We start from the raw sequence: 15,170 nt of genomic DNA, 5'->3' as shown, positions 1-15,170 counted from the left end.
CCCCCCCGGCTTCAGAAACCAAGACCCCAGGGATTCTACCCCGAAGAGATAAGACGAGTATGAGGTAAGTAAAGGACTTTTGTACCCATGCATTTGATATGCTCGAATGTTGTGCCCCTCCCTTCCCCTCTTTTCCTCCCTCTACAGGTCACATTGGAAATCACGACCGAGGTATGGTGAAGATCTGAAGCCTCTCCATGTCTGATACACGAAGCGGACCAACGCTGCCAGATGGCACCTAAGCACGCCCACAAATTGCTCTTGTAACGAAAGAGCCAATAAGTTGTATGATATGATAAAACACGGTCACCCCTAATCCGTGTTGCGCAAATGGACACGTGTCACGTATGTCTGAAACTATGCCGTGTTGCGTGAATGGGCACGTGTCACGTATGACTGAAACTATGAGAAAATGTTTTTGTGTGACTGAAGCGTTGACTTAACTGGTCAAAGGACCGAGAATGCAAGAAGTGCGACACAATGGTGCCCCCCCTCTTTTTTACTCAATGCATGTCCCCTGTACCCGGCCTAATGCTTGTCCGTCCCAAACTGCATGCTTTCGAAATTCTAACACAGACCCGTAATGTCTCATGTTGTGTAAGGCGCTGAATAGCCTATCTTAATACACGGCCACTCCCCATGTCGCACGTGTACTATTTAGCCTGTTGTTGCACATCTCTCTCTCTCTCTCTCTCTCTCTCTCTCTCTCTCTCTCTCTCCCTCCTTCACACTCCCACTCTTCCGAGCGGCTAGCACCTAAATTGACAAACCACCGCCCCTAGTGCACCACCCAATTGGCTCCAAATACCGCAAGTATTTGCACAAAATTTGTCTTAAATAAAATCACCCTGATGCCGTGTCACTACCTCTCCTTTCTGCTAAAAATTGATGAAACCGAGAATTGGCCAAAAGGGAAAGGACAGGTAAGACGACTGAGGTTCCCTAATCTGACCCGTAATAAGGGAACTACATGTCAGCGGCTTCTATGTTAAAAAAAAAATGCCTCAGATAACGCGACCTTCCCCGTCCCGAATTGTCGCAATACCCAAACAGAAAAGGTGATCGAAACATCCCCATCTTCCCAGAACGCCCCCAGTTTCGTATCAGCTGCCCCAGACGAGATTTTTAAAACTGTCCCTCACCCCCGGTTGTAAGAGATGGGTCGATTTACGACTAACGCAGGCCAGCCGTTGTTCCTAGAAAATGATTTGTTGATAAGCAAACTACAGAGTTTAGAATTCGAGAAATGTCACTGAACGCTTACCAACTGAACTGTGGCCTTCTGCTAAATAACGCCCTTATAACACAAAGCAAGACGATAGTCCCTTACCACAGTTTGCTATGTCCCTAGTTGTTTTCCATAAGACCCCGGTTTTTAATGAAGTAGTCAGGTCGTAAGAGGCTATGTAGGAACTAGAATGATGTTTGCCAAACTAAGATTAGACCGAAATGAAGAAATTGTTGCAATGAACCCTGTTGAAAGTAAAATGTTTAGCTGAAAGGTAGGATGCATTGATAGAATGGAAATTGTTTAGCCTATGTTCGTCCCTCAGAAAGATACCTATCAGACCATGGTGGTAGCACGTTGCACTTTTTCGTAAAATATAAAGCCCTGGAGAACGGTATAGCTTTGTAAGGCTCGTACTAGGAAGGTGGGTCTCTGTCAGAAGAACTGACGTAACTGTAATGCAATAAAAGGTACCAGATCTCGTACCACGACAATGAATGTAACACCAACAAAACACCAAAGAAATAGTTATGAAGGAAAGTTATAGGAAATCCAAGAAGCCCATCATCAATTATTTATATGTTGGTTGTGAACCCCAATGTAACGGACGTTTCTCATTTGCTTGGAGCTGGGAGAGAAATAGACTTATGTGATTACCTTCCTCTGCCAATTCTCTAAAGACTGTCTTTTCAAACTCATTTAAGGGTACCACTGTCGGAGGAGAAAGAGACCGGATGTGGGAGCACGCGGCCTGACTACAGACCGTGGAACACCTGCGACATTGGCCAAGGCGAGACCGCGACAGTAAGGAGTTGCAGGACGAGGCACTGTTTCTGACAAAATGAGAGGAATGGGCTGACCTGGTGCCCCTGCTCGATGTTCAACGTGTGCCGAAAAGTCCCCGCTCTCTGAACTCGGTCATGAGCCCTGTGGTATATAAATAAATAATACCGGATCTATTTTTGACTGGATATAGTAATAACAGATAGCTCAATAAATAAGAGTCAAGATTCGAGGTAGTAGGAGTTTGCAGGTTTAATACAGCATAAGGACAGGAACAGGACAACCTGCACGGACAAGATCTGGGATGGCTAGCTAGCCCAGCACAGCACAACTTTAATAACAGTGCACAAGCATATATACTAAAACAGTTTCATTACAGTACATACGATAGGCGGAGCAGTGGGTGGGGTCAGTAACAGTCGCGAAAGATAAGGGTGAAAGTGGGTGTAACAGGAGGCGTGTACATAGACATGTGATGTAAACGTAACAGAATATGTTATATAAGGGGCGGAAACATGGAGGGGGCTACCTGAGGAGCCGGGACCTCTAACCTAGTGGTGCGCGTAAACTGACAATGACGTGTTACTAGGAGAAGCTGGGGGCTATGACTTCTGCGCTAGGAGCAGAGACTGAAGTCTGGAGAGTCAGGGCAACATGTACCTAGACATTATCTAGTATCTGATGTTTAGAGAACATGTTGATATAAACTAAAAGTTATCGGGGTAAAGGCTAACAGACTCTAAGACTGGTGCATGCATTATTCTACATGTAGTGCGTGTTGAAGAATATTAAATGACCATTAATACAGTATTTCTCTTACATGGAGACGTAAAGGCTAGACGATGACTGAAACTATTGATGCGATTCAGTAGCTAAGGAATGCGGAGAAGGAGGGCTGGACTGATAACTAGAATCATAACATACTTTTGGCAGACTAGCAGGCAGAGCCAGGCCGAGCCGGGCACTGTGAGACAGGAAGTAAGTGAAGGGTCAGGAATACAGGTGGGGGCTATATCGCTCCTCAGCGAGGGCTCAGGAGACAGGAGCCGAATCTGGTGTCCGGGCCCTTTTGAGGCCTAGAAACGGGGATTTTACAATGAAATAACGTGCACACTGAGAAACGTGGCAACGTAACTTTACATAGGCCTAATACTCGTAGCTTTCACGAGAACTGGAAACTGGCATACTAGAGATGGACACAACTGTAATTGCGTCTTTAATCAAACATAGGGAATGCATATGCATATTAATCATGCACATGCAACATAAGATGGGGAACACGTAGGGACACAGAACATGGCAAAATTTACTTTTCCACATTCCCTCCTTGTCACTACGTTTCCATCAGGAAACATCAATATTCATGATACCATCTATTATTTCATACAGTATCATTTGCTCGTCTCGAATTTTCTTGGAACTGGATTTAGAACGGGACTTGGGACTAGGAATACAAGAGGTAGCACAAATGCCGCAAATCGCAGGGCCACATTGTATACAGAGGCAGCAACTGAATATGATCGCTACTGCAATACCTAAGAAGAACAATACTTTCCATCCCCAGGCGGAAATTATATTCCAGAACCAACCGGACCATGTCCAGGTGCCTGGATTTTGGTGTAACAGATGGGCAATTTTATGGAGTCTGGTTATAGCTGAATAAACAGACGGCGCGTTATTAGGAATGAAAATGCAGCAACTAGATCCGATGACTCTACATGCCCCGCCCCTATCGGCCAGTATGACGTCAAGGACGAGACGATTCTGGAGCACGACAATTCTCATAAAAGATTGCTCTTCGGTTAAGTTACCTAGAGCAGAGGTAGTCTCAATCACTACTGCTTCAAGTGTTCTGGTTAATCTACGTATCAGTTTACTATTCACGACAGTACCTAAGTAGGGAAAGACACCTTTTCTTGATATCTATGTATTGCTCTAGAGCAGTTTCAGTATAATCGACAATCGGGAGGTCTCTCTTGTGTCTAGTATGTACTAGGTGGGAGTTCCTATGATAGTCAGGTGGGGCTAGAAAAACTGGTGGCAGTAGGAATGCAATGTAACAGGTTCCCTCCCAATCGAGGGGCAGACGAACATATGCGGTCTGACCACAAATAAAGTAAGAATGACGTGAAGCTTTGAAAATAGATTTCCTACTGTCACTATACTTGACAATAGTAGTACAATCACTATGTCCTACATGTACGGAACCATTCTTTCTGACACATAATTCGCCTTTGACTGGTAATACTGACATAGCAGGTAAGTCTGGAGTAGTATCAGACTGAACATTCAGGACCATGAAATTTGAAGAATAATTACCCAAATTATAAACTTCATTTTCTAGATCTAACCCTGTTCTGTGGGGAAGACCTTGCTTGTCTGGAAAACATGTACTGTTCAGGAAGGATATATCAGTTAAGGATGACGTTAACGTGGACCATGCTCCACACGAACCAGTATGTGAAAATGGATAAGGAAAGAGTGGCAGAACTCCCTTCGGTCTCTGGAAAGGGGGGAGTCGACCACACACCCAACAATTAGTGGCATTGCTGGTCTGGTGTGAATAATGTAACATGCGGATAAAGGAATTGTTGCGCATAGCAAGACGATAAGATAGTTCATGAGGAGGCAGATCACTAAACGTGTGCTCTACTGTAGTATTAGAAGACTTATTTACATGAGAAACTGGAAAACATAAATGCAATGCATAACTCGTGCAGGTAATCATAAGGCTGAGATATAGCAGAAAACATAAAATAATAATGCAACTTTTAGAGTTCTCACTAACTCTCTCTCTATGGGGGTCTATTTTATACATGTCAGAAACCGGTCTAACCGTTTCACCTAGGGGAGGACTTAGACAATCAAACTGGCTGACTTATTTTACTAGACCTTAATTTCAACTTATACTCCTGCTGCGGAGTTTTCTCTAACAGGGAGGGTTTTGAATCAATGTCCTTTGCGGGACAGTCCTTGAGAATAGTACTTTGGCAGTCTTTAAAATCCTCGGAAATGTTCTTGGAAACAGTCTTTAGTCCATAAAACTTCTTTACATGCGACAAATGCACCCAGCCCTTCCTGCCTTCCAGCTTGACGGCAGTACGGGTGGCCAGGAGAACTTGCTTGGGCTCCTTCCAGCGGGGCTCCAGCGGACTTGAACGATCAAAGTTCCTTACGAGAACCAGACTTCCGGGAACGATTTCATGCGGTGCCACCTCGGTATTGTCTGGAAATGCGGCGGCAACCTGTGAACGACAAGAGTGTAGGGCAGACATCAAGGAAGCTAGGTAATCTGTCAGCATATTACTTGAAACATCTGTAATACTTCGGGGTCTAGGTGTACCCCACATATTAGGGGGGCGGCCAAAAACGACCTCATAAGGGGACAGACCTGATCTGGAATGTGCGACCATGCGCATATAAAACAGAGCGACTGGCAGAGCTACTAGCCAGTCTACACCTTTTTCTTGACAGACTTTAGCAATGCGGATTTTCAGGGTCTGGTTATGTCTCTCTACTAGACCGGCTGCTTCAGGATGGCGTACCCAATGGAACTTCCACTGGTATCCTAACAACAGGGAAACGTGTTTCATCAGTTCAGATGAGAATGGCTGGCCGTTATCAGAATATACGACCCTAGGGAGTCCATAGCGGGGGAAGAATTCACGAACCAACTGCTTGGCAGTGGTCGCGGCTGTGTAATCTGGGACTGGATATGCTTCTGTCCACCTGGACAAAGCGCATACAACTACAAGGACATACTTGAAACCTCGACATCGCTCCATCTGAATATAATCCATCTGGAGGACCTCAAAAGGGTGGCCAGGGGGCTGGAATCCACCTTGTTCCACCGGGACACTTTTACCTGGATTGAACTGGCAACATATCATACAGGTACGGACTTTCTGCTTGGCTGCAGCTCGTAAATGCTTGTTAAACCAAATGTTCTGGATACTGTCTAACATGGCTTTTTTCTCCTAAATGTGCTGGACTATGTGCGGTATTAATAATGACTTGAACCATAGAGTCGGGGAGAAACCATGTGGCTTTTCCCTTCGTCACCCATCCCTGATCTGTCTGGACCCCTCCTTGTTCGGACCATTTCTTGATTTCATCGGGAGTAGCATGTAACTGGATATCTATGACATCTTGAGTGGGGTCCTTAACTGTCATACTAGTAGTCGGATCTGGAGTATGTGTCTGTGTCGGATTAACTGACATGTCTGGAGTCTGTGCTGTAAGCTTGGCTGTGCGATCTGCTAGATCATTACCTTGGGAAACAGTGTCTGTAACTTTTGTGTGTGCTTTGCATTTCATGATAGCAATAGATGTTGGTAAATGTATGGCATCTAACAGAGCTTGAATAAGGAGACCATGCTGAATCTTGGTTCCATGAGAAGTCATGAAACCTCTCTCCTGCCAGAGCACTCCAAAGTCGTGTACGACTCCAAATGCGTAGCGTGAATCTGTGTAAACATTGACTTTCAGGTTCTTGGCGTGTATGCAGGCTTGTGTCAGAGCAACTAGCTCTGCTGCTTGAGCAGACAGGGTGTCAATACGGTGTGTTTCTATAACTTCAGTGTCAGTAGTCACTGCATACGCGGCTACTAGTTCTCCTGTACTTGTTCTCATACATGAACCATCCACATAAAGTGTCAGGTCAGGATCTGGTAATGGAATATCTGTCAGATCTTGTCTTGGCTTAGTCATAGTATTAACTACTTCCACACAGTCGTGTGTGGCAGGATTCGAATTAACTGACGGTAACAGTGTAGCAGGATTTAGAACGTTGCAGCGTCTGATTTCTATGTGTGGCTGGAACAGTGTCAGTTCATAACCTGTTAAACGTGCAATTGTCAAGTGCTGAGTCTGTGTTCGGTTTAAAAGAACTTCCACAGAGTGTGGAACTTGTACTGTCAAGGAATGTCCTAATACTATGGAATCACTTTGTCTGATAGCTAGTGCTGTGGCTGCAACTGACTTGAGGCACGCAGGCAGAGCCTGGGCTACTGGATCTAATGTGCTCGAAAAATAAGCACAGGGCTTGTATTGACCTGCTTGATCTTGCGTGAGAACAGATAATGCTGTACCATCACGTTCTGTAACAAAAAGTGTAAAAGGCTTACTGTAGTTCGGTGTAGCTAGAACAGGAGCTTGGCATAAAGCTTTCTTTAACTCATTGAAACTAAGTGTATGTTCAGATGTCCAAGGGAGGACAGTCGATACGGCTGCCTCCTGTGTCGTTAACTGTATCAGTGGCTTGGCCGGAAATGCATACTGAGGAATCCATTGTCTGCAATAAGAAGTAAGGCCGATAAAAGCACGTACCTCCTTCTGGGTCTTGGGCTGAGGAAGACTCGCTATTAACTGGATACGGTCTGGTGTCAACTGCCTACCCCACTTGGACAGTAAGTGGCCTAAGTAGATCACTTGCTGGACACAGAATTGAAGCTTTGAAGGGGACACCTTGTGCCCCATCTCGGCAAGGAAATACAAGACTGTAAGTGATGCTCGCTCGCAAGCACATTCAGAACGGGCTGTGATCAGTAGATCATCGACATACTGGAGCAGGGCAGTGTCTGTTGGCATGTGAATGTTGTCTAGTTGTCTCTTAAGTGCTTGACTGTAAATACTAGGGCTTTCTGTGAAACCTTGAGGAGCTCGTGTGAATTTATAGCTCCTTCCATTTAAACAAAATCCGAAAAGAAACTGGCTGTCTGGATGAATGGGGACACTGAAAAACGCGTTCTTGAGGTCTATGACTGTGAAAAATGAGGCTTCGGAATCAATGGCTGTCAATAGGGAAGAGATATCTGGGACTACTGGATACTGGGGAATAATACATTTATTGAGTTCTCGAAGGTCAATCACTAATCGATATACTGGGGGTGCATTTGGATCAGTACGTTTCATGACTGGAATGATCGGAGAATTACATACATTGGAGTCAGTTTCTACAACTACTCCTTGAGCCATGAGCTCGTCAATAATTTTAGATAAGGCTGCCACAGCCTCAGGTGGTAATCTGTACTGTCTGATTCGTGGTAACACTACACCTTGCTTGAGAGTCACACGATGGGGTGTGATTTGCATGTAGCCAACATCAGTTGGACCTTGCGCCCATAGATGCTGCGGAAAATTAGACAATCTCGGATCAAAATCTCGTAATACATAGTGACCCTTGAAGTCACGTAAAAACAAACGTATTCCCTCTGGGGAACAGCAAATAACTGCACCTAATTCTTTCAGTGTCTTAATGCCTAACAGATTTTCTGGACATGATTTCGTAAGTAATAAATCAGTAGTGCGGGACAATGGACCTACTTCTAGAGTAACTGGCTTTGAAATCTCGTTTACAATAGGCTTTCCTGAAAATCCAAGGGAAACATTTCTAGAGCCTGAGAGCGGAGCCCCTGGAACTTCGGCGTGATTTATGGTAGTCCTACTTGCCCCTGTATCAATCAGAAACTTTCTGTCTTTCCCTAGTACTTGACTATGAACATAGGGACCTTCTTGATCTACAGGAATCTCGATGAGAGGCAAGCCTACCTCCCTCTCTAGGCTGTTTCATGAGTACTGTTGGTACTCTGGATACTCTGTCTGAGCATACTGATACATCTGCTGTGTAACATGCTGTGTTGCAGCAATAGGCTGCGGTGCTGGAACTGTCTGTTGTGCATTCTGTGGCTGAGAAGTCTGTAAAACTTGTTCTTGTCTAGGCGGACGTGGTCTTTCTTTAGTCTTACCGGTAGCTATATTATGTTTCAGAACTGCACACTCGTTTATGAAATGACCTGGCTGTTTACAATAATTGCAGGTCCCTTTAACGGGAGCTGCAGGATGACTGACTTGATTCGGACCCTTCTTCTGACTGTCTTGAGGAATAGATTGTGCAACTAGTACTTTCATTTTCGTGTCTTTCATACGTTTTCTCTCGTGTTCTTGCTCTTCTCTGATTCTATTCTGGTGGTACTGGAGCATCTGTAACATCTGGGACGGGGTACTAGCTTGCCATGTACTTTCGACTTTCAAAACTCGATTCTTAACTTGTGGACTTTAATTCTCGACTAATTTAGTAACAAAAAGATGAGGGTATGACTCGCTACTCGTCTTCAAGCCACTGTTTATAATGAAACATTTTTCAAATCTAGAATAAAAATCACTAGTATCTTCATCTTGTTTCTGTTTACAGGCTGAGATTGCATCCCAGTCTTCCTTTTTAGTGGCTAACAATCTGGGCAAAACTTGTATTAACAGTTCTGGTAATTCTTTACATTTCTCTCCAAGACCGGTACCTGGTACTCGTATCTTATCTTCAGCTTCTAGAACTGCCCAATCGATCTTTTTCTCTCCCACCTCCCATTCCTTTTCCTTGAGTTTTTCGTATACCCCGGCGGGCAACAGGACCTTTAGCATTTTAATAATATCTGGATACGTATATTCTCCCATACGGAGCATGTCCTTTAATTCTCGGTGGAACCCTGCTGGATCTTTGTCGTGACAGGGAATTAATTTCTTCATCTCTAAGAGTTCCATCTTTGTAATCGGGGTGTAAACAAATACTCATTGCATTTCACCATCTGCTGTCCTGACTGGGTGTACTTCTCGTAACGGATTCTGTCTATCTATGTAAAACGGTTTACTTTCTGGAGGTGAGACATGAACAAAATGCGGGTTCAGGAACGTTCTATATTTATGGCGCTGTTCTAGAATGACGCTAACTAAATCGGTACCTAAACCTTTCCATCTATACTGGAGTAACTCGTTCAGGACATCATGTAACGGACCTGGATCAGAATGTTGACCCTCATACAATGTGATGAGGTGCTGAATCATATACATACCCACCAGTCGCTGCTCGGCTGGGGGCAGTTTCAGAAACATTTGTGCCACTATTTCGTCTGGAAAAGTGGTAGAATCAGTAGTCCATCGGACTGCTGATCGGGCTAGTTCTTGTTCATGCATAGTACTTAACTCACTATAACCGATTCGTGATTTCAAAATGTGATCGGTAGCTTGAAATACTTGTTCTAGAAAACCTTGTTCCGGTGCTGGATGATGAAAGATTTTCTTGTGTTCCAGGCGTGAATGTCGGTCGGAAAGTCTAGTTCTACCTAAATACGCTATTCTGGCGGTATTCTCGTCCTCTACCTCTTCTGTAGGAGAGTCATTCTCTTTCTCGCTTACTTGTGCTGTTTTACGTTGTTCGTGTAACCTTATTATCTCCTTACGAATTTTCTTGTACATACTCTCTATACTACTGATGGTTCTGTGCTTACCCTCGGCTATATTATCACTCCACCTTGTCAGAGTTCTCATTTCGGCCGGATCTTTGGTCGGATAATCTTGTTCCCTTATTAAACAATTAATCAGAAACTTTAATATCATGAGCTGGATCTCAGCTTTCCTTTGAGACATGGCTTCGCCAATACTTTCTGGATCATCCCCTGTACGGATGAAACGATATATTCTGTCTAGATCTTCTTTCATATCCGGTAGGGTGTCCAAATACCCGGTCACCCGTCTTACACGTATGGAATATATAACCGTACTATCATCGCCTGTGACTGGATCATAGCGGCATTCAGTAAGAGCTCGTCGGATTTCTGCAACGGACTTATATTTGGGCGTACGCTGTAACGCATGTTCATGTAACTCGACTAACGTTACACGTTGGTGTGGCGGCGGGGTACCAGGAGGACCTCCTCCTGCGGCCCCTAAACTAGAATCATCGACTGATACTCTTCGTGCTGGCAGAGTGACTGATGTGGCGGGAAGTTGTACTATGGGCTGGACCGGGGGTACCGTAGCAGGTACTGCAAAAGGTGCCCCGGTGTCTGGAGGAGGATTTACAGGAGCTGGTGGAACTGGTGGAACAGGATTTGTGTATTCTGGGACTGTGTCGTCCAAATAGGACGAGAGAAAAATATCAGCTGCGGTCGGTTTGTGACGTAGCTTGGTCGGAACTAATGGTGGCGGAAAATTACTGGATGCCTCCGGGGTTGCTTTTGGCAAGCCCTCGGCAAGAAGAGGATACATACCCTTAATGAGGGCATTCCTCTGTCTGTCTGACTGTTCGGTTTTAACTCGCTCACCTATCTCGATTATTTCCCTTTCTTGGACTCTTTCTGAGGATTCTCTACTTAATTCTGACTTTCTGATTTCTTTTTCGGTTCTCTTATGAGATTCTTTGCGCCATAACTCGATGGCATCGTTCTGTGACTGTCTGGCTTTCTTTTTCCATAATGCTTCTTCTACTCGCATGATGCACTCGGCATCCCACGTACCTGATACGGGCCATCTATACTTTTCTTCTAACTCTTTAGTGTACTCCACCCATAAATCTAGATATAATATGGCACTTATGCCATGCTTCTGATACATAAAATGACCTGGACTGTCCCTAGGCGGGACAGGAACTGCTTCTTCTAACAGACCTTTTCTTGTTTTTAACTGACGTAGTTTGGAAAACAAAGGCATGACTGAACTGTAATCTAGACACAATACAATACACAATGAACACGATAATTACACCACTTTCATACCACGACATTAAAATACATGAAGAACATTTAAAATAACAGTTCGAACAGAATACTACCTGGAATACTGAAAACAGAATACATGAATTTTCTCGAGAACAGAACTGACTAGAACAGAAACTAGATGCACTGCTAAAACAGTACGAAACTTACCGGTCTCATAAAGAGACACGTCAGGACCCGCATCCACCGGAGTGGACACTTCGTGTTGGGTCTGTGTACCACCAAACCCACGGACCAGAGTCAATTAGATTGACCCTGTCTAGATACTACCCCAGCAACGGTACTCACCGGGCAGCAAGAACGGAAGGCCTCGGACTGGACTACTTCGGACTTCTGTTACGGGTGGGCCTCCGGATACCTCGGACCTTGGACTCTCGGCTTGGGCTCTGGTCGGGACTCGCCGCGTTCCTCCACCGCCTCGTCTGGATGCTGGACCGCAACCTCCGTCTCCTCCGTGGGCCTGAGGGATACTTGAAGCAGAAATATCTGCACGTGCACGTTATGGTTCCGTCACGGCTGCAGAGGGTCAGGGGGCATACGTGGCTTCACCGGCGCGTGGGGAAAGGGCAAGTCCCTATTCGGGCGCCATTATGTGGTATATAAATAAATAATACCGGATCTATTTTTGACTGGATATAGTAATAACAGATAGCTCAATAAATAAGAGTCAAGATTCGAGGTAGTAGGAGTTTGCAGGTTTAATACAGCATAAGGACAGGAACAGGACAACCTGCACGGACAAGATCTGGGATGGCTAGCTAGCCCAGCACAGCACAACTTTAATAACAGTGCACAAGCATATATACTAAAACAGTTTCATTACAGTACATACGATAGGCGGAGCAGTGGGTGGGGTCAGTAACAGTCGCGAAAGATAAGGGTGAAAGTGGGTGTAACAGGAGGCGTGTACATAGACATGTGATGTAAACGTAACAGAATATGTTATATAAGGGGCGGAAACATGGAGGGGGCTACCTGAGGAGCCGGGACCTCTAACCTAGTGGTGCGCGTAAACTGACAATGACGTGTTACTAGGAGAAGCTGGGGGCTATGACTTCTGCGCTAGGAGCAGAGACTGAAGTCTGGAGAGTCAGGGCAACATGTACCTAGACATTATCTAGTATCTGATGTTTAGAGAACATGTTGATATTAACTAAAAGTTATCGGGGTAAAGGCTAACAGACTCTAAGACTGGTGCATGCATTATTCTACATGTAGTGCGTGTTGAAGAATATTAAATGACCATTAATACAGTATTTCTCTTACATGGAGACGTAAAGGCTAGACGATGACTGAAACTATTGATGCGATTCAGTAGCTAAGGAATGCGGAGAAGGAGGGCTGGACTGATAACTAGAATCATAACATACTTTTGGCAGACTAGCAGGCAGAGCCAGGCCGAGCCGGGCACTGTGAGACAGGAAGTAAGTGAAGGGTCAGGAATACAGGTGGGGGCTATATCGCTCCTCAGCGAGGGCTCAGGAGACAGGAGCCGAATCTGGTGTCCGGGCCCTTTTGAGGCCTAGAAACGGGGATTTTACAATGAAATAACGTGCACACTGAGAAACGTGGCAACGTAACTTTACATAGGCCTAATACTCGTAGCTTTCACGAGAACTGGAAACTGGCATACTAGAGATGGACACAACTGTAATTGCGTCTTTAATCAAACATAGGGAATACATATGCATATTAATCATGCACATGCAACATAAGATGGGGAACACGTAGGGACACAGAACATGGCAAAATTTACTTTTCCACAGCCCGCCTACCTGAAATTTTCCGTCCCCCTGGTCTGTTCCCGATCTGGCCCTGCTCCATCCCCTTTTTTCTCCCACCTACCCTAAGGACTACTCACACACACATTTCTTCCACCTGAACTTTTTGACAATCGACTCAAAAGGACACAGGGCGAAAAGGACCTTTTTGACCAGAAAAGCGAGGAAAAGGTCAAGCCCTGCAATGCGAGACCTAGAATAGAGCTGGACCCATAGCTCCACCGCCGGTGCTCCACAGTGCCAACAAACGACGACAAAGAATGCTGAGAACTCACTAACTTCGAACAACGACACCCTTGATTATTGTTTTTACTATGTCTCATTTCTCTCCCAGCCACCATTGTATTTATTATGCTCCAACCAAATATGAACAGAACTTGCATATGTAATGACCTATCAGTTTACATTCCGAACGACTATAAGTATCTATGAAATGTACTCCATGCTCTCACTACAGAATCGTTTTTGTCCGATATTGCATTACTATGACTTTCCTGCAAACGAGTTATCGATAGACCCGCCTCCTAAGACGAAAAACTTTAAATGTAACGTTTATAGCTCCTTCACCTAGGTTCCTGCTTCTCTGCTTCTTTCACCACAGTAGACATGGGTAGGAAATAGGCCAGCAAGATGTCTTGGATATGTTAAAGGGAGGACTGTGGAAAATTAGTACGGTTTGGTAAACATTATCTGCGCCATCTTGCCTTTTCCCCTGATGCCACACTTTTTGTCGTACGCACCCGCCATTTTAGGTGCCTCGATCAGAACCACCCTCTGCACGCCACTGGCCCCCAGCATAGCCCTTCGCCCTCACAAAGCCCGCACGCTGACAACCCCCGCTCGCACATGCCTTGGGTCATAAACCCCTCTTCAGCGCAGCTCTGCCTCAGTACCTCATCCTGTTCCCAGCGCGACACCTCCCTTCATTCCTTTCATGGTCCCAGGCCCTTTTTATACAAACCCCCTTTCCTGTGTGCCCGTTTGTCTTCCTCGTTCCCAGGCCGACACCTAGCTCTGCAGATACTGTTTATTGCCCCCCCCCCGTACAGTAGGAAGCTTCCCTCATCAAAGGACCCCCGAGCTGATCAAAGCCCCCACCCTATGAGATCCGATCAAACCCCCACATTCCGTGAATCGGCGGAATGTCCAGCTGCGCGATAATCATCCCCTGTTGTGACCGGGGTGGGGACTTCAACTGTAAATGTGTGTGGGAACGGGCCTGAAGGGGAGACTCAGAGGATGTCCTTTCATACTTCAAAGCATGACAAGAATATGTTACCTGCAATAAAGATGAAGAAGATATGTATAAAAGGCCAGGCCTCAGAGATGCGGTTAGAGCACCTCGTGACGATACTGGCTGTCTGAACTGATGTGTTCTCCTCCGGAGAGAATAAACCTTGTTTCCTGCTTTCCAGTCTCCAGCGCCTGCCTCTTCATTGATTAATATTTTGTGGGTTAACAAGGCGATACCGCCGGGCAAATATTGATTGTCCCTGACCTGGTTTCTACAGTACCACTACAATTCGGTATTTGGAAGGTACACCCAAACACCCCTTTCGAATACCTTCCATTTAATACATCAGAAAAAGCCATTTTGCGTTTGCAAATGGCCTGATTCTTCAGACCAGCCGTCCTGCAACTACAATGATAGTTCGTACATCTTGCACGTATGCAGAGCTTTTAAGGAGAAATTAAATAGTTCCTACGTTGCACAAAAATGAAGTGCTTCAAACAAACACATACTTTGCATGCACAGAGAAGAGGTGGAATATATGTAAGACTGAAGACACAGGTGAAATGAGAAATAGATTGACTGCTTCGCTGCCAAGTTTT

Source organism: Lissotriton helveticus, chromosome 1_2 (assembly GCF_964261635.1).
Source record: "Lissotriton helveticus chromosome 1_2, aLisHel1.1, whole genome shotgun sequence".
Lineage (NCBI taxonomy): Eukaryota > Metazoa > Chordata > Amphibia > Caudata > Salamandridae > Lissotriton > Lissotriton helveticus.
This window is presented reverse-complemented; position numbering follows the sequence as displayed.